Source organism: Topomyia yanbarensis, chromosome 2 (genome assembly GCF_030247195.1).
Source record: "Topomyia yanbarensis strain Yona2022 chromosome 2, ASM3024719v1, whole genome shotgun sequence".
Classification (NCBI taxonomy): Eukaryota; Metazoa; Arthropoda; class Insecta; order Diptera; family Culicidae; genus Topomyia; species Topomyia yanbarensis.
Genome location: NC_080671.1, coordinates 344160219 through 344183101, shown reverse-complemented (window position 1 = coordinate 344183101; position 22883 = coordinate 344160219). Strand labels below are relative to the sequence as shown.

The 22883-nt window shown below is 41.7% G+C and overlaps 1 protein-coding gene across 2 annotated transcripts in view; it reads left to right on the top strand.

The window, feature by feature from the left end:
- Positions 1–22883, top strand: part of LOC131684133 (rho GTPase-activating protein gacF) — a 335709-nt gene that overhangs the window by 151450 nt on the left and 161376 nt on the right. The gene's annotated exons all lie outside the window — the stretch shown is intronic.

Below are 22883 nucleotides of genomic sequence, written 5' to 3'. Positions count from 1 at the left end.
TTTCCACAATACTTAACACCTCGTTCACTACTAGTAATGCTTTATTTTTTTCCCTGCCTTCTTAAAAAGCTGCTAATTGATCCCATTTGTTCGGATCTTCCTTAAGGAAATTCGCGGATATTCCGGTAATTTCGAAAAAATTCATTGAGTTTTGAGAAACGACAACTCGTATGACTTCACTTTCACCGGCTTTTTTACATTTTTTGATAGTTCTAAGTAATAATCCACGTGTACTGCCATTTAAGAATCTTGAAAATAATTTTTAGATTTTTTTCAATTAGCAGTTAAAGTTGACCATGGAGGTAACCCCAGTACTATCTGGCTTCCAAAGGGGGCCCACATTGAGTCTTATGGGAATTCAAGTTTTCTCGTTCGTTTTCCAAGGTTTTAAGGAAAAGTAGTCTGTCGATTCGCAATCAGTAAATTTTATGTTGAAACTCACATATCGCCGAACTCGATATAATACTGTTTTAATTGGATTGCATTGTACGTTGACGTTCCGGCCCAAACAGTCGTTCCTGAAGGTAAGGGCCGCTGATACACTTGGCTATGGCTATTTTCTAACATATATATATATATATATATATATATATATATATATATATATATATATATATATATATATATATATATATATATATATATATATATATATATATATATATATATATATATATATATATATATATATATATATATATATATATATATATATATATATATATATATATATATATATATATATATATATATATATATATATATATATATATATTTCTTGCGCAAATGTACATTTTTGAGCATATTTTTCGAAAGTTCCAGTGAAGGTATCATGTCTCTACATTGAAAGTTCACCGAGCAATAAGGAATTAAAAGAAAAACGGTACATTGGGGTCGGAAAGTTGAAAAAAAAATGAATAAATTATTAACTTTCGTTATAGAGTTATGATGCCTTCGGAAGAGTTTCTGTACGACAATTCGCTAATTGTAATTTGGTTGAATAACACTAGTTCGAAATTCAGTCACTAGGCGGCGCTGTTACAAACTTTTTAATAAAGCTAGATAGAAATGTAGTGTCTTCGAAAAAGTTGTAGGTCCTATAATTTCAAACATATCTTCTGAAGATGCAAAACTTTGTAGGTCCTGTATGTTTCGAGATAAAGAAGGTTTTATTTAAAACATTTACTTACAGATTATGTTTTCAAAAATGCGCTATGTTTCAAAACCTGTATGACCTACAAAGTTGGTATATATCTAAGATATATTTATAATTACCTGACATACAACTTTGCCTAAGTTTCATCTATCTCATTCCATTTAAAAGTTGAAAACAGCGCCGCCCTAGCGATTGTTTCCGAACTAATATGAAATGATCAAATAAAGCGCTAGATATCACATAACAACTTTGCCAAAGGCACCAGAGTTAGGTCTAAAACGAAAAATAAGGAAAGTACGTGTGAATTGTGGGTTGGCCCTTTTTGGACGCTAGGTACCCCCGAGGTTCGCCCCCCCCCCCCCCCCGAATTACGACAAAGTTCGTGAATTGAAAACTAGTACATGAAATGATCTTATTTTTCCTAGACCACATGGGTCAATGAACTACTAATCAAATAGTGTATTTTTACAATGAAGACAATGCTAATTTGGAAATGCGGAAGTTTTTTCCATTTCCTTTAAAAAATGCAAAATGTGGGTTAACCTTTTTTTGGACGCCAGCCATTCAGTTGTTCTTTCTTGTTATACTACTCTGGTTGCTGTTGAAAATCGTAATATCGTGATTGCAACTTACGTTTTTTCCCGCTATTCTAGTGTTGATAGTTTTGTTTTGAATTAGATGTCATGGAGCATGAAGAGAAGTTCTCTCACTTAACAATATTGCAGCTGCCAATGATTCTAAGAAGCACACGTTCGTCTAAATTACTAAATTATGTTTGGTTGAATCTGAAGAGAAAATCTAATACAGCTACCAAACTAAATCTACTAGTTTGTAACATAAGCTTACTAATATGCAAGATAAATCCGCATCTTTTCTTTTTTTTGCGAGAATGCAATTCCGCGAATCGTAAAATTTGCCACATCAGAAACCGCGTGAAAATTAATTTGTGTGAATTTTAATTTATTTCTCTTGGGACATTAAATTTTTTTCTCTAATCAATGGGCTTTAATGCTCTTAAAAACAATTAAACTTAATGCTACATCGCAACTTCGGACACTACCTTCCCCCACGTCACACTTCGTCACAAATTTGGTCTACCCTCCGTACCCTCTAAAATGCTACGTCATTTATGTATGACCCCAAAAAGGTTTTATACGGGGTCTGAAATTTCGATTTTTAAATGTTCGGTGTTGAGACAGAGCGAACTAAGTCACAAAACATAGCATTGGATAAATAATTTCTTCAGCTACATTCGACTTTTACAAGATTTGAAAATGTTGCCATAAGAAAAAATTAAGGCGTAAATTCTTTTCAAATTAAAATATAAATTAAGCTGCGATTCAAACATTAAACTCGTTGTTCTCGAAATCAATACAATGTCCCTTAGTCCGGTCTGACTTAACACCGACCAAATAATCATTGTACAATACGTAAGGGGTTACATACCTTTTTTTTTCAGGAAATCGAAAAAAAAATTATTACTTCATCTGAAAGTACAACAGCTTAAGAATATTTTCCCAAATTTTTATAGAGATACAAGAAATAGATTGACAGTTACAGCGCGTCGAATGTCGATGTCGATTAGTAAGAGAATTATGAAATTATACTACTGCGCCGTAGAGGTGTGCGCCGATGCATTTTTAATCGGCGGCGGCGTAAGCGACATATTTGGCCGGCGGCAGCGGCGTTGGCGGCGTCACGCCGTTGGACCCTATCGGCGGCGGCGCGCCGGCGTGTGTCGGCGTGACGAATATTGACGCCTATGTAACTAAAAACAATTCTTGGCAGTAAAATTCCTTTCCCAAATTGGTAACAGACTTCGCAGCACATACAAACAGACGTTACCAGCTTGAAGAAAATTCTAAAAAAAATCATCGCTCACGATGTACTAGCGACATCTGTTGAACACATTGCACAAAATGGAATTCTCGCAATCATATCAAGTAATTTTTTTTCAACTGAAGCTCCAATAGTGCCCACCTAGGGCAGATCACTTTCAGAATATATTACAAATTTGCTTCAAATTAGAAAAAATGCATTTAATTTCCATTTTTGCAGCAACTTTGCACTCCTTCGCAGAGAAGATTGTTTAACAATCGTCCTACGCTGATCCACTTTGTTAGATGTTTTGTTGAATGTAGGGCTGGTTTTTTGTAGGGTTTTGACGTCTTACACGCAACGCAAAATGCATTATGAATTTCTATTTTGGTGGAAAGAAATGCATTTAATTTCGCTGATGCGTCACTAGTGCCCACCCTGCTTGCCAAATGCAAGATAATAAATGAATGGCGGGACTATTTTTACAGTTGCAAAATTTAAAGAACGAAATAGAAAAATTGTCGATGTCGCATACTACGACTTCGCATGAAATAATGATTGCAATGGACAAATTTAAAGAATGCAGAGTAACGACTGTATTTCAATGACACATAATAATTATTTTTTGTTCTATGTTTGGGAAATTAAAACGGTAAAATAGTTTTTGTTTTGTTTGAGGAAATTAATTCTAGTTGTCGTTTCATTGTTTTTTGTTTCATTTTAGTCTTCTTTACCGTCGCTCTTTAAGAATCCCACAGATATCGGGTACCCTAACACGAGGCGTTCCTAATGGCATTAATGGCATTACTGCGCAGAAATGTCACTTTTAATGGTCATGTAAGGACTTTTCAAGGTATACACATTACTTCATTTTCCTGGTTGGCATTTACTTTTACTTCTTGTAAGTACAAAATAACGCATACGATTCCGTGGCACCACATTTTCTTTCAACTTAAGATTTGCTTCTATCTAGAGTGCAAAGTATGCTCGATGTGCTGGAGTCATACAGATCTACACCATAACGAAACCTAAATATACAGTTACTATCATTCATAATAATTCCACGACTTGATGTTGGGTTGAAACTGATTACTAAACAAGTCTGATTGAAAATGGTCTGAGCGTATCTCTAGTTTTCGTAGCACCTGCACTCCGCCAATTGCTCCAGCAGATCCGGTGACCAAAAAATTCGAATCCATTGCATACATCTAGTCAGATTCGATACACCGAATCAATTAAATTACTAACATCCTATTAAGTGCTTACTCGGCGATCGGCATCGTGTTGTAACTTAAGAAATAATTGTGAATAACTCCCGCCTTGGGCACTTCGACAAGAATGAATTTCACATTTCCGGCCCATTTTGTTTGTTTTGGTTTGCATGAGATTAAAAAGACGGTAAAGTTTTTGGGTGGGTGCGGAAACTAAGTAACGCATTTAGCTCTGTGTCAAAATCTCTTCACTAACACCACGCTCGCTGATATGGCGCATTTTTTTGTAATTTAAAACGACCGTTTTTTCTACGAGTGATGAAAATTCATCTCGTGTTACGTCTCTTTTGTCTGTGATACCGGGTTGATGCAACTGACACTGAAATTCTTTCCTGAGTGGGGCTAGATCACACGATGAATAATTTTTGAGACCAGAAATCTTACCCGCTGCATCGCCACATCAGTGCACCAGCGTCGCGAAAAGTCAAGATCATTCTGTCCAACTATTCTTCGAGAAAATTTTTTTAAAAAAGGGCGCGATTCAATCAATGATAAGTTAACCTCGCATTGAAAATAATTTTTGTGTTTTTAAAAAAACTAGTTCATGCAAAAAGATGGCATTATACTCAAATGTTTAGTAGGTGGTTGTGTCTGAATATGCTTAATATTTTTATGATTCTAGTTCATAACTTGATGATACATCGATTTGTATTAACTTTATTGACTAAAAAAGTCAAGAATTGAATTATGTGCAACGATTTTCGTAAATTAATATCACGTGTTAACGTGATATTTTAGTCTTGAGTTTATCGTCGGATTTTTTACACAGAGTCACGTGTCTTATAGTTTTCTTAATTATTTCACGGACTTGAATTGTGGCTAAGTAATGTATTTTTGATGCTTAGCGCAGTTTCATTTAATTCCGAACATTACACTGAATCTTAACAAAAGAATAATAGGGTTATAGGTCCTGGTAGTTTCCTTGAATCTAATGCTCGCGCCTATGAGACTAGTTGCTAGCATTTGTACACAATATCTCACATAGAAATTTCAAAACCAAAGAGCAGAGCGAATAATCCATGAATAATAGTCTGAGTTCCTTGAAATTGTTTTCGTAAGTATATTAAGATTATGTGGAAAGTTGATTACTTCATGAACTATATCATGATCAGTTTCACGAGCTCGACGGGTAATCGTGTCTAGCATACTAGGAATCATGAATCGCTTAAAAAATCGATGAATAATACACTGTATTCCAGTGAAATTGATTACGTGCAAAGATTAAGATCAGGCACATTATCGTAAATATCATTACTTATATCTTGAAAGTGGAAGTGTTTTTTTTTTAATTTGTGGACATTTCCACGCGCACGAATGGTGAATTGTAACTTATATGCTCGCAATCATAACCAGTTGACGAAGCAAGAATGGATCCATGAATTGTATTCCGAGTGTCGTGTAATGATTTGCGAGAAAATATCAAGACTTTGTTAATTTTGTGATCTAATTCACAACCACTAATACCAAATAAACATCAATATGTGATTAATCATGAATCAGTTAACGTCGAATATTCGGACCATAGACAATGTTTCTAGATTTGTGGTTAATATTATGAGCCAACGATTTTCGAGTTCGCGAATTGTCGGCGTGGGAAAAAAGCGTCGGCGGCGCGCCGCCGGTCTACCTTTCGGCGTCGGCGTTTGTTAAAATTTACCGGCGGCGGAGGCGTGGCGCGGCGGCGCACAGGTCTACTGCGCCGAAGACTCCGCCCCATTAAATGATTCCCATCACGAGATATGGCCTAATATAAAATGAAAGAGTGTTAGAATTTTCCAGGCACTCCAACTCCGCCCGGAGGAAGAATTTTGAATTAAACTGTTTTCAGTCGAAAAGCCCTTGACCTTATGATCTACTTTGCAGAAGACTACGGTCAGCCAAGTGTTCCCGATCACGAGCTATAGCACTATTAAAAAAAAGTATAGGGCATTTTCATTCGCTCTAGCGCCACCTAGTGAGAGAATTCTGAATTATTCAGGTCTTTACCGGAAAGCTCTAGACATACTTGTCAAGTTTGCCGAAGATACCACTCTTCCAAATAGCCAGCATTTTGAGTTATTAGAAGTTGTTAAACCATGTAATCGAGTGTTTCTACCTCATGTAATTCGTGCGTTCATAAGCAAGTTTTTTTTGCACTTTCGACAGAACCACCCCAACTGCAGTACCAGACACCCTCAACTTTGCGCGCTTATAACTTTGTCTGCTGTCAACAGATTGACCTCCGGTTTTCACGAGTCGATTCATTGTTATATGAAGATTCTTATTTTTTCACACGAAAGACTTTCATCGATTACGGCGCCACCTAGAGCTGAAAATGTGAAACTGATGCATTTCTCCATATATTTGGTCTCTTTTTTCCATACAAACTTTGAGCAGTTTGCGGAACCCCTTACAGTGGACCAATCGAGCTGAAATTTTCAGGAAAGCTTATTGGGGACCCAAACTATCATTTTGGGGGGTAAGGTTTGAAATTTCAAACTTTGCACTTTTTTCATACAACCTTGGGCCACTCTACTGTACAGGACCACCGGACTAATCAGCGTCTTGTAGATAATCAACTTCGTGCGGCGGCTAATTTTGTTCGACCGGAGCGTCCTCCGGAGTCCAAAGTAAGCACGAGGTCCCGCCAAGATCCGTCGCTGAATTACTCTGCTGGTATCATGGTCGACGGTTACCACTGAGCAGAGCCTAAAAAAATTGACATCACTGCGAGAACTTGAAAGAAAACGAAATTCAATTCATGCCCGCTGTGATGAATGAAATTTTTGGTTCGTTACCATCGTCATTCGTTCTCCCGACGCAGCGCTTTCAGGCACCGACATGTTCGGTTTCAGAAGCAAAGTGAATTTTTATTTCTATACTAGCTCTGAGAGGGATTATTGATGAAAAGTGCTCCAGATATAGATTACGCAGTTCACTTATGCTCGAAAATGTAGAAGATGCCAACTTCTGCCTTCAAACTGTCGACATAATAACAAATGAATGCTTCTGTTGGTGAATGAATCTATATTTCCTCTGCACTCAAGCATTCGATTCTGCATGAAATTTCAGTCAGTTGGAAAGTGAATGAATGAGGGAGGTGTTGAATCTGAATGTGGGTTTCGGTAAATACAAGCAGAAATAGGTAACTGATTTTGAAATTTCGTAGCACTGCCAGTGAGCCAGGAATGTTATGCACCTCAGAGCAAATAAAGAGAAGAATAACAAAAGCTCTTTGCACTTTTCATGCGAACCACCGCTCTTCTATTTCGCAATAAACCTCTTCACTCCGACGTGTGTTGCTCCCATACGTGTATTCCACTCTATGGCTGCACACCACAAAGAGTAGAAATAAAGAGGCTCTTTAGTGTGCATCTTGGTCCCACGCGCACGTAAGTAGAGAAGGCAACAAAAAAACATTTTTAAAACGTTCTTCCGATCAAACTTTATCTGAATTGTAGTTTGATTCGCCTTCCTACCTGCTTTCCAGTGAGGGGAGGCACAAAAAAGTGGCTCTTCAAGGTGACTCCTTGAACGAAATTGTGCAGCTCTTGGTGCACAGATCTTACTCCTTTTCGTTTTCAAGTTTCTCTTTGTGCGGTCGTTCTGCACATCGTAGTGTTCTTGTGCTGCTCTATTTTTAATCGGTGTATTTCGCTCTTTGTGGCACATTGTGTGAGCAAATTACAAGTCTGCAGTGAGCCTAGTGAGTTCGTCGACCATCTCGATTTCGCCACCGTCAATCCGAACTCGGGATGGAAGGTTCACATTGTCGTCTCTAGAACCTCTTCCTCTCATGTATTTTGTCTTCGAAACGTTGATGGCAAGTCCAATCCTGCTGGCTTCAGCTTTCAGTACGTGATGTACGTTTCCGACACCGCCTCAAAGTTCCGTGCCATTATGTCAATGTCGTCGGCGAAGCCAAGAAGCTGGACGGACTACCTGAAGATCGTGTCTTTCCCCGCTCTCCTTATTACACCTTCTAATGCAACGTTGAACAGCAGGCACGATAGACCATCACCTTGCTGAAACCCTCTTCGAGATTCAAAGGGACTCGAGAGTGTCCCTGATACTCGAACAACGCACATCACCCGATCCATCGTCGATTTGACTAATCGTGTTGGCTTATCCGGAAAACCGTACTCGTGCATTATCTACCATAACTGATCTCGATCGATTGTGTCATATGCCGATTTGGCACCTCTTTCAGAACCTGCTGAATCGCGAATGTTTGGCCGGTGGTGGCACGTGCCCATCAAACTCCCTTGCAAATGGTGACAACCGGTGGCAAAGAATTTGGGAGAGGACCTTGTAGGCGGTGCTAAGTACTGTGATCGCGCGGTAGTTGCAGCAATCCAACTTGTCACCCTTTTTGTAGATTGGGAAAACGACACCGTCCATCCACTCCTCCGGAAGAATATCCTCCTCCCAAATTTTACCCAGCACAGCGCTCTGGCCAGTGTTTCACCACCGTATTTTAATAGCTCGCTGGGTAGTTGATCTACACCGGCAGTTTTGTTGTTTTTCAGCCGACCGATCTCCTGCTTGAATTCTTGGAGATCGGGAGCCGGCAGCCTATCGTCTTCTGCGCGTGCTCCAAGATCCGTTGCCATACCGCCTTCGTACTCTGCTGCTTCACTATTGAGGTGCTCGTCATAGTACTGCTTCCACCTTTTAATCACCTCACACTCGTTCGTAAGAAGGTTGCCGTGTAAGTCCCTGCACATATCAGCTTGCGGAGCGTAGCCTTTGCGCGGACTGTTCAGCTTCTCGTAGAACTTCCGTGTGTCGTTTACGCAGTACGGTTGCTCCATCGCTTCGCGATCTCGTTCCTCCTGTTGGCGCTTCTCTCTCCGGAGGACCGAGGTTTGCCTATTCCGTGCTTGTATGTATCGCTCTACGTCCCGAGTTTCCAATCGGTAGTCCTTATTATTTGTCTTGGTCTTCGCCGATTGTGCCGGTCCGTATAATCTCGTTGATTGTTCGTTGTTTGATTTTTTTATGGCTGGCTTACAAAGCCCTAAATTTCCGGGGGACCATGGTACATAGTTTAGCTTAGAGACCCTCGCTAGCACTCGGACAATGATCAGCCGCCCCTATCATGGGGAACAGATTTTGTTGTGTGCCGCTCCTAACAAGGAGAACAGACGGTCCGTTCCAGGTTTGCCGAAGCAAACCCCCCCCCCCTTCCCTGTGTCCCCATACAACACTTAAATTGCTTTGGGGCACATGTTAAAATGGTTCATTTTCGCTGAAATTTTGCCCAACATTTTTTTGTACCTTGATTCATTTTTGACCAGCAATGGATAAAATTCCAACATCGCTGCTATCCTAATGTATGATGAACTGCATTCTTGGTTTAAGATAGTCTAAAAAATGCTACTTAATTTTTAACCGTAATAACCTTAACAGAAAGTCTATCTGTATGATGGTGCAAACAATAATAGCATTTATTATATTTTTATTTCCAGCTGATTATATTACATTTACCACATGCAACTAATCAAAACATATATGTGTACTCATTGTATGCATTATTTTCACTAAATGCCTTGTTTTTATTAAAATCATTATGTTTATTCATTTGTTATATTTATTATTTGTTATATGTTGTTCGATGTATTTATTAAATGTTATATTCGATTTTCGTTACATTATAAAATATTTGACAACTTGGAGGGGTTGGGAGCACCAGGGTATCATAAGAATTGAGGACTGGACGAGGGAACGTGGATAGCCAGCACAAGTCACTTGAAGAAAACTTGTTTTCATCAGAAGGTCTGATAAGAGTTTGACACACCCTTCTCAAAACAAATCATCAGGTGGGTAAAGCAAGTATGTATAGCAATTTTTTTTATCTTTTCACTGGAAAATTATTGTTGGAAGGGATCTTTTTCCCCGCGATATACGCGTAAGTGTCTCTGCTTACGGGCCCGCCCAATCCCTTTTTGATCTCCCTTCAGTAACAGCGATAATGTGAAAGTCTCACGATAAACTATTTCGGATCTACCGTAAGTCTACCAGCATTCACTGGAAAAACCTTGAACTGATGGTGGCTTCTTATTACATCACATCACATCACATGATGGTGCAAACAATATTACGCATACGGGAGATCGATTGTGCGTACCGATTGCTTACGTATTTGAAGCATCTACGCATTGCTATGCAAACGGCAAGATTTGAGCTCGATTTGAGATTTACCTGCAATGACAAAATAAGCCTTTAATTTTAAAGTTTCCATGTTAAGTTTATGAGCATTAATTTTCATAACGAACAACCCTAACCACTCTTTAATTCTAGCTATTTAAGCTTAAATTCCAACATCCACTCTAAGTTTAGTTCCAGCTGGAACTTCATGTCTAGCTCCACCTCTAGCTCTAGATCCAGTTCCAGGTCTGCTTCTAGCTCTACATTAATCTTAATCTCTATTAGTCGTTTCACCTTTGTCATCCGCCATTTCCTGTCGTATACATTCCGGATTGTCAAATTACATCCAGAAAAAATAACAAACCCTCATTCAACAAGATCGTCCCCAATCAGTCAATCAACATAGCCACTAATCTCAAAATTTCACACGGTAGCAGACCACACGCACACAACCAGTTCTGATAGCCAAATCTCGTCAAACTGCATCTATCTTTCCGATACGGTTGTCAAAAACTACCGCCCAGGGCTTCCTTCCTTTCACTATCATAAAAGCGTCCCTCTTTAATAGTTTAATGTTTACAAACCGCTAAACATCAGTCGCATTTTGTCGGCGTCCACCAAACTGGGTTCTCATTGATCAGATGCATAGATTTATGCCCTAATCAATAAGCGCGCGGGCCCTAAAACTGCCACCGAATGGATTGCCCAAACGCGATGGAAGCGAATTTATGTTACGATCCTCCGGTGTTTGGTCGCCACCAATAAAATTGTGCCGGATTAGAACCGAATCGCTAAGCGGCCGTTCACGCTTCCGCCTGGGTTCCGTTCCGTGTGCGTGTACAGCGCCGGCGCAGATCACGACCAAGATTAGCGGGTTATTTGAAATATCTACATAGAGGCTGATTAGATACGTCCCGGAGTAGATCAATCGTGATCGTGATCGTTTGGAGATCTACGAAAAGACACATGGCATCCATAGGGCGAGATAATGAACTTGATGAGTAGATCACGATCCATTAAACAGGAACAGGTACCAAGTGGATAGAGGGGTCGCTTGGGAATCTGTGCGTTGGATATCTGCGATATGCATATACATATGTAGATCTAGCCGCGACTGGATTTGGTGGATGAATGAGGTGAGGTGCATCATAAATTTTAGCCTTTTTGAAAAGCTGTGCGCACGTGTGTCTCTACTTTGATGGTCATTTACATAAAGTGTCCAGCATTCATACTCAGCTAGAATGCGAGCAGATCATTTAGATTGAAGAATGAGCGAGTCAGATGAAACAAAAAAAACAATATCTGATCGCAATGAGCGTTGTTCCAGGCGGCACTAGCCCGATTCTACAAGAAGACTCAGCACAAGGTGTTTATGAAAAGTAAGTTTTTTTTCTAGTTCCACACATAAACTAGTAACGGCCCCCAAACGCTAATGGAGTCATAATACTTTTAGTAAGAAACCTCAAAGTCCAGTTACAACCTACGATGTGCAGCGAAATCGGATTCGTCGAAAATGTTTGTGAAGTATGTATAATAACCAAATGAGTTGTGCAGCTGTTGTATCACCAACTATTTACGAAACGTAAATAACAAAAAAAGTAATTTGCGGCTCATATCGAATTAACCTAAAATCCCAATATTCGGCAGGGCCCTGTTTAAAATTATTGATTATTATTAAACTGAGACCGTCAAACCGCGCCAGAACAGCTCAATCTATAACAATTCGAAGATTATCGCTCATCCGGAACCTCCTGAATGACGGATCTAGTACAGCATCGAACCAAGACCAAACAACACGGTAGCAAGCAAAAAAGTCGACCCCAACCAGAAGACCAACTGGCACCGATTCTAGGAAACGTTTGCCACTAAGAACCGGTGTGCGGTGTTCTGGTCGAGAGCAGGAGGCAGACCAACCCGCCAGCGCAACTGATGCAAATCTACGCAAGTTCTCCGGTTACAGTTTTGTACCAGAGCGCACGGAATGCCAACATAAATGCGGGCCAAAGTCGACCGTGTGTATGTATGTATGTATGTACCAACATTGCATAACATGAGCATTTAGCACGCCTAATCTCGTTCGGGATCATGATCGAGATCAGCATCAAAACGAACGTATATTAACGTACCGAAGAGGGAGAACCGGTGTGGTGGGGAGTACGCAAAACTACCGCTTTATTAGCAGAGAATTAACTTCGTGGTTGGCAATAACAAATTAACAAAAGAGAGCGAGAAACGACCGCAAAAACAACATCCCAGCCATCCCAGGCGAGAAGCGGAACGAGAGGAAAAGTCCATCTGGTTGTAAGTTGAGACGGTTGTTGTTTTTTTGTCTGTGCAAAAGAATTACAAACATCATCGATCGTCATTGGGACGTTCTGACGGCGCGCCGGTGCCATCCCCCTTCCGATCATAAACAGGAGAAAACGGAGCTTCGTAAATCGAAACCATCGGAGATAAACATCTCCGGTGATGTTTCGGTAGTTGCCTCGTTGGAAGGGAAGAATTTCAGCTTGTCGGTTTTGCGGTGTACTGAACAGTAGTAGAAACGCTAATTAGGTATGATTATTCTTTCAAAAATACATATTCAATATTGAAACCATTAGATAATAATGTCAACATTTGAAAGGTTTCCGACTAAAATCGATTGTTAGAGAGTAATGAAAGGTAAAATATGAAATATTTGTTTTGCTTAAAATTGTCAAAATTTCCTGCATTAGAACGCAACCATGTCGCGTTGTATTGCGTTATGACCTAGGATGCCAACTGATTTTTCAGAAAATTTGTATTTTTAATAGGTCTGGATTTGTCTCGATGACTTCACATTTTTAAAGCTTTATTGCCAATAAAATTTGAAATACCGTTCTTTGCAGCCCGATAATAATGGCCAAGTTTACGGCCAAATACTGATGAGAAGTCGATACTTTGCCTATATTTATATATTTTCCCAACATGCCCAACATAGTTTCAATCCCACACAGGGAGAAATATAGCAAAGGTCAACACGTTGGCCTGCTAGCTGAACCATATTTCGATTTCGCCATAATTTCATTAGCAATAAGAACTTCTCTGCTTACGAATTTCGCGCTAAATCGTATTCTGAGTTGGCAGCACCCGATTTTATTGAAACTTTCTATACATGAGAACTTTGTCACAAAAAGCCACTTTGCATACTTTGTTTTTCCAAAAATGATCTAGACTGTCTTTTGACAAGGGTCTGTTTTACCAATTTTTTTTCAAATGGCTGCAGTCTAAAAATGACAAATCCTACAAAAAAAATGTTGTAGGAGTGATTTTCACAAAATTAGTCAAATTTTTAAATAAAAATATTGAAAATAAATCTTTATTAACTCCTACACTGAATAAAATCGATTTAAAAATTTAAAGTCGAATTTCAAAAAAAAAACATCTTTGATTTGGATGAAATTTTGTTCCAAGATAGGTAATTATGTTCCCAACCTACCGTCAAAAATTCAAGTTGGGCACTTTCAAGAAAAAAAAATTTATTTGAAAAAAACTTTTCCTTGTCCAAGCTGATTTTTTTCAGTGTATTTTTATCGATAACTAAACCAATGAAAGTCATTATCATCTCAGAATCCAATATCTTAGTTGCTAGTTGCCTGATACATGCAAAAAGTATCAGTAACGAATTTGGTATAGCATCTCGGACTGGACTGGAAAGAGGTCGAAGGGGTTCGTTTAACGGAGATCTGTTACTAGAACACTTGGCGCACGACCAGACAACATGTTTAATATCGCGATAACCGTCACCACAAGCGCAGAGACCGCTCTCCACGACCCCAATACGCCGGAGATGTGCATTCACGTGATTGTACATGACCCGAGATATCACCCGAATGAAGTCATGACGAGCGTCCTCTGAGAAGAAATATCTAAAAACTCGTTGAAGCTACGCGATCTTTCATAAATATCACCTGATAATGCCTAAATGAAATACAAATAGTGCTTTCCATGCTCCGTCGAACAGAGAGCCTCATGTAACTGTAACAATGTGGGCATAGTCGTTGATAGGTAAATATAAAACCATCAGTTTTGTGGGGAAAATGTTGGCAGCATCGCGTCTTCTATGATTACACTCACGACTACTGTCATAATAATTAGCATAAAAGCGATGCATAGCTGTCATCATATGACGAACGTTCCGTGTATTCCAATCACAGCATGAATCGAATACACAACGTAGGCGCTAGTCTCCAGACTAAACATTGTTTCTCTGATGATCCGTCCGTTAATCCGCCGACGGACCGGTGCCAATAATTGCATTTTTCAGCTTTCATCAAGTTTTTAATTTGCATTTGTAGCCCAGTTGTTTGCAACGACGGCAATTCATGCCTCGCGGCACGAAACGCTAGACTAACCCCGTCCAAAGGATTAAAGTTTGGAAGAGCAGACTCGGCGAAAGGTTCGAAACGAGGCTGATGGAAAATAAGTTGTTTTCATATACTCCTTGATTTTTCCTGAACGAAATTGCTGGCGAACCAGAATTTTCACTGGCTGAAGCAAAGGGTTCTTGAAGGAGTGAACCCCGTACTTCGCAATCGTCGGGGAACCCTGTTGGATGCTACACCATCCATCTCTACTACTCGGGCGGGTACATAGACAAGATACTTCTTCGCACACGGCCAAGTGGTATTTAGTTAAATCTCGCATATATCGATGATGTTAAATGGCTTATCTTTGCCCTCATTCAAGTTTGTTATGAATATATACCAGATTCGTTACTAATACTTTTTGCATGTATCAGGCAACTAGCAGTTGGGAAATTGGACTCGGAGATGATTATGACTTTCATTGGTTTAGTTTTCGATAAAAATACACTTAAAAAAAGGTTGAACAAGTAAAAGCTTTTTCAAATAACTTATCCAAATCAAAGATGTTTTATTTGTAAATCGACTTTAAATTTTTAAAATCGATATTTTTCAGTGTAGAAGTCGATGAAAAATTCTATTAAAATATTTATTCAAAAAAATTTAGACTATAGCCATTTGAAGAAAATTGGTACAAATAGTTTGACCCTTTTCAAAAGACAGTCTAGATCTAGACAGTTTTTGTGACAAGGTTCTCATGTACAGAAAGTTTCATTCAAATCTGAGAGAGTGCTGCCAACATTTGTTCGAGTTGACGCGAAATTCGTCTTACGATTCATGACCAGTCGAAGCCAGTCAAGCCCCCAGAGATCCTTCAGCATACATATACCTGTTGGATACAGTCGGCAAGATGCTTGAAAGAATAATCCTTAAGGTCTGAGAAAGTTTGGAAGCGGCCATCTTGGAAAACGAAAAAAGCAGTTTTTGCTCAAACCGTTGGAAAAATCTTCATGGAAACAATTAGTAATACTCTACCAATGCCGCGAATACATTTAATCATTTTCATGAAAATTGTCCCAACGGTGTGAGAAAAAACCACTTTTTCGGTTTTCCAAGATGGCCGCTTATTAAGGCGTTCTCAGTTGAACCTTAACAAGCTTACAACATATACGGAGGGAAGAAATCTATCCTATATGCAGTTCGGCTTTCGGATAGGTAGATCCACTGTGAACGCCATACGAGCGGTCATGTAAACTGTGGAGGCTACACAGAAGAATAAGAGGAAACCGTTACTGCAGAGTGGCTACGCTTGACGTTAAAAAGAGTGCTAATAGGGCTACCATCGCCGAGACTCTGCACTGACTGATAGTTCCCGAGCGTATTTGCAGGATTCTGAGGAACTACTTTGTACGACGAAGTGTTGAAGGTGCGCCTCCCCAACGGCATTAAAATTGTCGATTTTACGGACGACGTGGTGCTCCTAGTGATCGACGAATCACTAGAGGAAGTGGAAGTACTCACCACGGAGGCGTTAGCTGCTGTGGAAGACTGGATACGCGAGAAGATGCTGGCGTTGGCTCACAACAAAACCGTAATGGTTGTGATAAGCAACCGAAAGGTAGTACAGCAGGCGAGAATTTCAGCCGGAGAGTGTAACATCAACTCAAAGCAGGAAAGTTAGACAACTATCTCGGATCATGCCCAACAATTCGGCGATCAGCAATAGTAGAGGGCAAATATTAGCGAGTGTCTCCACATCGGCGCTCAGATACACAGGACCTGCATTTGTGATAGCACTGTAGACGAAGAGGAACACATGTCGGTTGAACAGTACGTTCTGGCTGATGGCAATGCGGGCAGCGAGGACGTCAACATGACCTATATTTTCCAAAGAATGCATACGAATGAAGAAAAATGGGACGCGATGAGCAGAACAGTCATTCAGACCATGTCAGCGTTGCAATGAACATGGCGAAAAAAGCAACGACCAGCAACGTTGTAGTACAGGGCTTTAGGCCTTCGAGACACCGGCGAACCGAAAATCACACTCCAACAGGAATTGTCGGACCGACCTTGGCACTGGACAAGTCAGTCCACGGAAGAGAGATAAAGGAGATCAGCGAGCGCGATCGGAGTAGTCTAGCTCCACCGCTGGGGACTGGACTGAGTGCCACGTATTGTCGACGATAGGTCGTCGGGGCACCTGAGAACCGGAAATCATCTTCCACCCGGAATCGTAGGACTACCCTCGGCACCCAACCGACCAGCATGAAGACAACGGTTTCGAGAGAACTTTCGACATTGGAGTGGACTAGGCCCACCGCCAGGGACTAGTTCAAGTAGATCGTGAAGTAGCACCGTCAAATGGGCGTAGGGACGTCTATGAAGTGGAAGTCACTTCCCACCCAGAATCGCAGGACCGACCTTGGTATCTACCCGGATAGCAACGGTTTAGGAAGATCTTCCATTGCCGGGCACCTCTTCCTCGGAGTAGCAAAGGTCCACCGTTGGGGACTATTCCGAGTAATCCATAGCGAATCGGCGGCTTGAATCGTCGGGGAACCAGTCTACCGGACGCAATCCTCCACCCGAAAGTGCTGAACAGACCTCGGCACTCCGATGGACTGCTTCTAAGCAAGAATAACGCGTACATCAAGGGTTTTGAGAGACATTCTATTGTCGAAGAATTCACCGCCAAAGCTACTAGCTCCACTGTGTCGGGGATTACACCGAGTAGCACCGAACGCGACAAACTACCAGTACAGGGTTGTCGGGGCACCAGTGAACCGGAAGCCACCCTCCAACTGGAATCGCTGAATCGACCACGGCATCCAACTGGTCAACGCAGAGAGGAGCGCATATACAATATCATGCCGTTCAGTACTGATATGTCAGTTATGAGACTAGCGAACTAGCATGACCCAACCGCATGCCAGCTTACACCGTACGATGATGCAGACGGAGGAAATAATGTAACAATCGAGTCTCCAACGACGAGCCTCTTATAACGGCAAAAGGGCTGAAAGCGAAGAAACGTCCTTGTCCACACGTGGTATTGAAGACCGCGATTGTTGCGTTTCCGGACATGTTCAGAATAGTTTAATAGCCTGGACGAAGGCTGCTTCCCGGATAGATGGAAGATCCAGAAGCTGGTGTTGCTGCCAAAACTAGGGAAGCCACCAGGAGATCCAGCATAGCAACGGCCTATATGCCTCCTGGATACTCTTGGTAAACTTCAGAAAAGGGTCCTTAACAGACTGATGAACCACGCTGAGAGTGAGAACGGACTATCGCAGAGCCAGTTCTGATTCCGGAAAGTGATCTCGACGGTGGATGCCATCCACACATTTATCGCGAGCTCGGCGAAAGGATTGAAGTAACCTAGAAGGAGTAATCACTAGTGCGCGCGGTTACATGACTATCGCCGTAGTGCTGCATAAAATGCGCTTTCCGGACTATTTATGCAAGGTACTGAGAAGTTACTTTCCGAATCAAGTACTGGTCTACGAAACGAACATAAGGCAAAGGTCGATTAGGGTCACCGCGCGAGTACCCCAGAGCTCCATACTCGGCCCAAGGCTCTTGAATATAATGTACAGTGGAGTGTTGAGATCGTCAACTTTGCAGACGACGTTGTCCGGACGATAACCGGTGAAACCCTTGAGGAGGTGGAGATGTTGACGGTAAAGACAATAGGCATCGTGGAAACCTTGATGGCTCACCATATGACGGAGGCAGTGCTGGTCAAAAGCTGCAAAATATCCAGCGTGGAACACTCAATCACATCGATGAGCTAAAGCACCTGGGTGTGATGATCGACGATCGGTTAAATTACAACAGCCATGTCGTATGTGAGTATGTGAGAAGGCGGCGAGAACAACTAACGTATTGCCAAGAATCATGCCGAACATTGGAGAAGCACGATACAGCACGAGACGTCTCCTGGCGGCTGTTTCATCCTCAAGACTGAGGTATGGCGTAACGGCCTGGGCTGTTGCGCTGTACTCAAAGTGAAACCGTACCGGAAATTGACAAGTACGTTTCGTCTAATGGCTGTTCGTGTCGCGAGCGTCTAAAGAACAATGCGGTATGCGTAATTGCCGGGATCATCATGGCTGAGAATGTGGAATGCTACCTGCGGAGGAATGCACAGCGGGCTTCTTGACTCTGTGGCAGTAAGAGTGGAACAATAAAGAGAAAGGACTCATCCCAAATGTGTTGGTTTGGGTGCGTAGGCAGCATGCAGAGGTGAACTTCCATTTGACGCAGTTTTTACCGAGTCAGTAATTCTTCCGTGAGTACTTGCATCGGTTTGGACATGCTTCGCCCCCCTTTGCGTGAACGTACAAGAGACACCGGAACGTATAGTATGCCGATGAAGTTCGAAGGGGTATGTTTGGAGTGTCAGTTAACAATATCGTTGAAGTGATGTGCCATGACGAGTGTATCTGGGATGCTGGCAACAAAGTAGTTACAAATATACTCTGCAGATAAAGTGACAAAAGGACCAACAAAGTAGTACCACCGGATAGGAAGCCGCCGTGAGACCATAAACCGGGTCTCAGGAGAAATTCAGCCGCCGGAGAGCTCTCAGCCGGTGTAGATTCGGTTCACCGCCAGATACCAGTTGGGTAGTACGTGACGTAGCACCGGGTTTGGGTCGTCGGGGCGCAAGTGAACCGGACGTTAGACTCCACTGGAATCGCCGGACCCACCTCGACACCCTACGGGGTTACTAGTGAGTAGGCTAGGTCCACCGCCGGAGTTAGCGCAAGTAGATAGCGTCGAACAGCTAGCGGTGGTTCATTGGGGCGCCAGTGAACCGGAAGCTACGCTCCACCCGAACCCACTGGACAAACCTCAGCACTTACTGGCTGATCCGTTGAGTAGGCTAAGTCCTCCGCCGGACGAAACGGGGAGCTAAATGGCTCACGGAAACAACTATCGGTATACGGAGAAATCTATCGCCCTAAAATTCACAGTAGGGTAGATTCACCGCCGTACACTATCCAACTACTTCGCGACAAAAATTGGAGCTAATTGGCTCGCGAAGCAGACATCGGTACGGAGAAAAATTCCGCTGCCGGGATACTCTCAATCGAAGTAGGGTAGTTCACCGCCGGGGACTATCCGAGTAGATCGGGATAAGCGACGTTTAAAGATGGAGATAAAAGGCAAGAGGAAAGTCGAGAGTTTAATGGCTCAAAGGTCGAGTGGATCAAGTGAGGCTCCAAGACAGCTATAGAAAACTCGCAAGTAAAAGAAAGAGGTGCACAACGAACCCCCTGTGAAGTAATGCCTTGATGTAGTTCCGTGAGGAAGAAGGGCGAAAAAAAAGTAGAGTGTTTCAGTGGATTGGCACGAAAGTGAGACGTGAGACACACAGTCCCAATACACCACAGGACAGGCTTTTGAAGCATTTTAACCTTACTATAAAAGAAAGTAAAAATGTATATCTACACAAAAAATATTGATACACCCCGTGCCCCTAATTTTTTTTCACTACGTCACTGATCTTGTATTCTTGTTATTGTGAACAATATCACAATAACAAGAATACAAGATCAGTCACGTAGTGAGAAAAAATTAGTGACACGGGTAGTAGATTTTAGTAGATCGCATTGCGGAAGCTGTGCTGAATGCCGTAGTTTTAAGCAGGGATGCATGAAGCACAGCACGAGAGCCTAACACGAGCTGACCGGCCGCTTTGAACGAACCAAAAGCAATAAGCACTGACGCCGCTCGTGCTAGGTAACCTTCGTGCTTGAGCTGTAGGATTCGAAGAGCTGGCACAACGAGTTAGCACGGTGAGCTAGCACCATGAGCTAGCTCGGAACGAGTTATCTCAATGAGCTGGCACGGTAAGCTTGTCCGATGAACTAGAACGGTGCAGTAGTGTAAGGTATGGAACGAAAGAATAGGACAAAGCAAGAAATATGCCTTTGGAAATGTGCGAGCGGTTGCTGAAAAAACGATGCAGGCATCATTACTCACACTAACGCGTTGTTTTTTTTTTATTCTTCTTTGCCATATCTGAGCTACAGCTCCGTGCAGCGAGCTAGCTATCACCATGCTAGCGAGAGCTCTTGCTCATCGGTGCTCGTGCTACTTACTAACTCTAGCTCATCAGAAACCAGCACAAGCACCAGCTCAATTAATTTAGCTCTGACACATTATAAGCCAGTGCACAGGAATAGGACACTGAGCAGCACCGTTCTTATGCGTGCCTGGTTTTAAGTTCACAATAGCAGATCAATTGTCGCAAGCTAATGTCTCAGATGTATGCTCTGTGAAAGTGCTTCGTCAAGTCAATGCGTGTTTGACTTGACGGAGCCAATTTTCAACATTGAAGCATAGAAGGTGATCCTAAAGAGCCACACCAAAACCCAATCACTTCCAACTAGTTACCCTTTTCCGATTTAACCAGTTTCGAATGAATTGAAACAAATTGAATGGCACGAAAATTGCGCAATTATCGCGCTCACATCTTGGCTATGCCGGGCACCGTCCAGTCCCCAAGGAAGGTGCAACAGTGAGATGAGATTTTTTATCTGCTTGCTGTTGCAATGTACCCCAAACCGTGGATAACTTGTTCATGCTCAAGCACAATCGAGTTACCTTTTCAAACCGAATGGAAAAATGGAAATAACTAACTCCTGAATTTATTCAGCAAATTAAACAGATCAACCCCATTATACGGTCATGGTTGATTTCGGGTATCCCGTTTGCTAAAACAAACAATGCCCGGTAGCAAGTCCAAGCAAAGAGGATAACCAATTTCAAGTCGATTAGTCAACGTACATGTGCGAATCATCTTTGGTATGCTGAGTCAAGCCGACAAACAAATTTGCCAGTGGTTGGCGTGCGAAAGTGACAAAAACTGTCGAAGCGACCGACGGGCATCAGAGTTGAAATCAACGATTTGCAAGAATTTTTCGGCCCGGTTACGACACGATGCCTTTGCTGATGAAAGACGATCTACGCGAATCTTTGATAGGTTTCACTCTCAGTCAATCAAGTTAACCGATTGCGAGCGTACGCAGAGTGCTTAACGGTCTTCGACAGGCAGGCAGGGGAACGCGTCTCTTACTTTGAGACGAATTTTGACTGCTACATGATGTCGGTGGATATCGCTGAGGTACAGTCGACAATTTTCACTCGCCATGCTGTGCCGTTTTATTCTAGCTGATAGGAGGTCGGGCATTCTACCTTACCAGGAAAATGCAACAAGTTTCTGTTTTGTTTTTCGGCTACTCATAACCATAAGTAATCAGCTCACTCCGCCCGAGCGCAGCGAGACGATAATGACGATGATGGACGATGTTTGCTCTGCTCTGCTGGTCTCCGGCTACACTCCGCCCGGCCCGGACCGGCCGGCACAGATGCTGATGCAGGCGAGAATTTTTCGACGGCAAACTTATCCCGATTCACGGCTGCATAAAATTAGACCTGCTGCACGGAGACTGCGGCAAGACTGACTAAGAAGCTGACATAACCATCAATTATGTAAAATGTTTGGAATTCGCTTCCTACTATCGGGATAAGGGAGTCAGTGTAGTAACTACGAGCTGGCTGGCAGGAGGTACGCCATGTGCGACCACACAGAATCTTGAATCTTTTCGGGGGTATCCAAGCGATTGTGGTTTGATTATTATCCAGCTGCGCTGTGGGACTTCTACGGGAGTTTTTTTTGAAAATTACAAACAAATTGAGATGCATTGGTTTTCCAACTAACAACGCTATTATTTTTAATGAACATGTAAAGCTATATCAATACTCATTGGATTAAGTATATGAAGTCGTTTTAATTTGTGGAAAGATATTATTTTACAGTTTGTTCATTAGTGCATGAAATTTAATGAATAACCTAAAAACTAAGTTTAGTGGGTAATGTCAAATTTGTTTATATTAGGTATATTTGTGACACAAATCAAATCATTTGGTTTTCTTTACACTGACTCGGTTTCATAAGCTGTTGGGAGTGCTTTTCTTTTGATACCTTCCATTATTCTGCGTTCAGTGTCCTTTTTAACATTTCTCAAATCACTGAGTCATTTGGATCGAAATTATGGGATCGATACTACTTCTCCATCAAGCTTCTTAAGATTTCCATTCATAATCGATTAGTATGCCTCGATCATACATAGATTAGGGCAGATCAAAAAGAATAAGATTTTGTTTTTG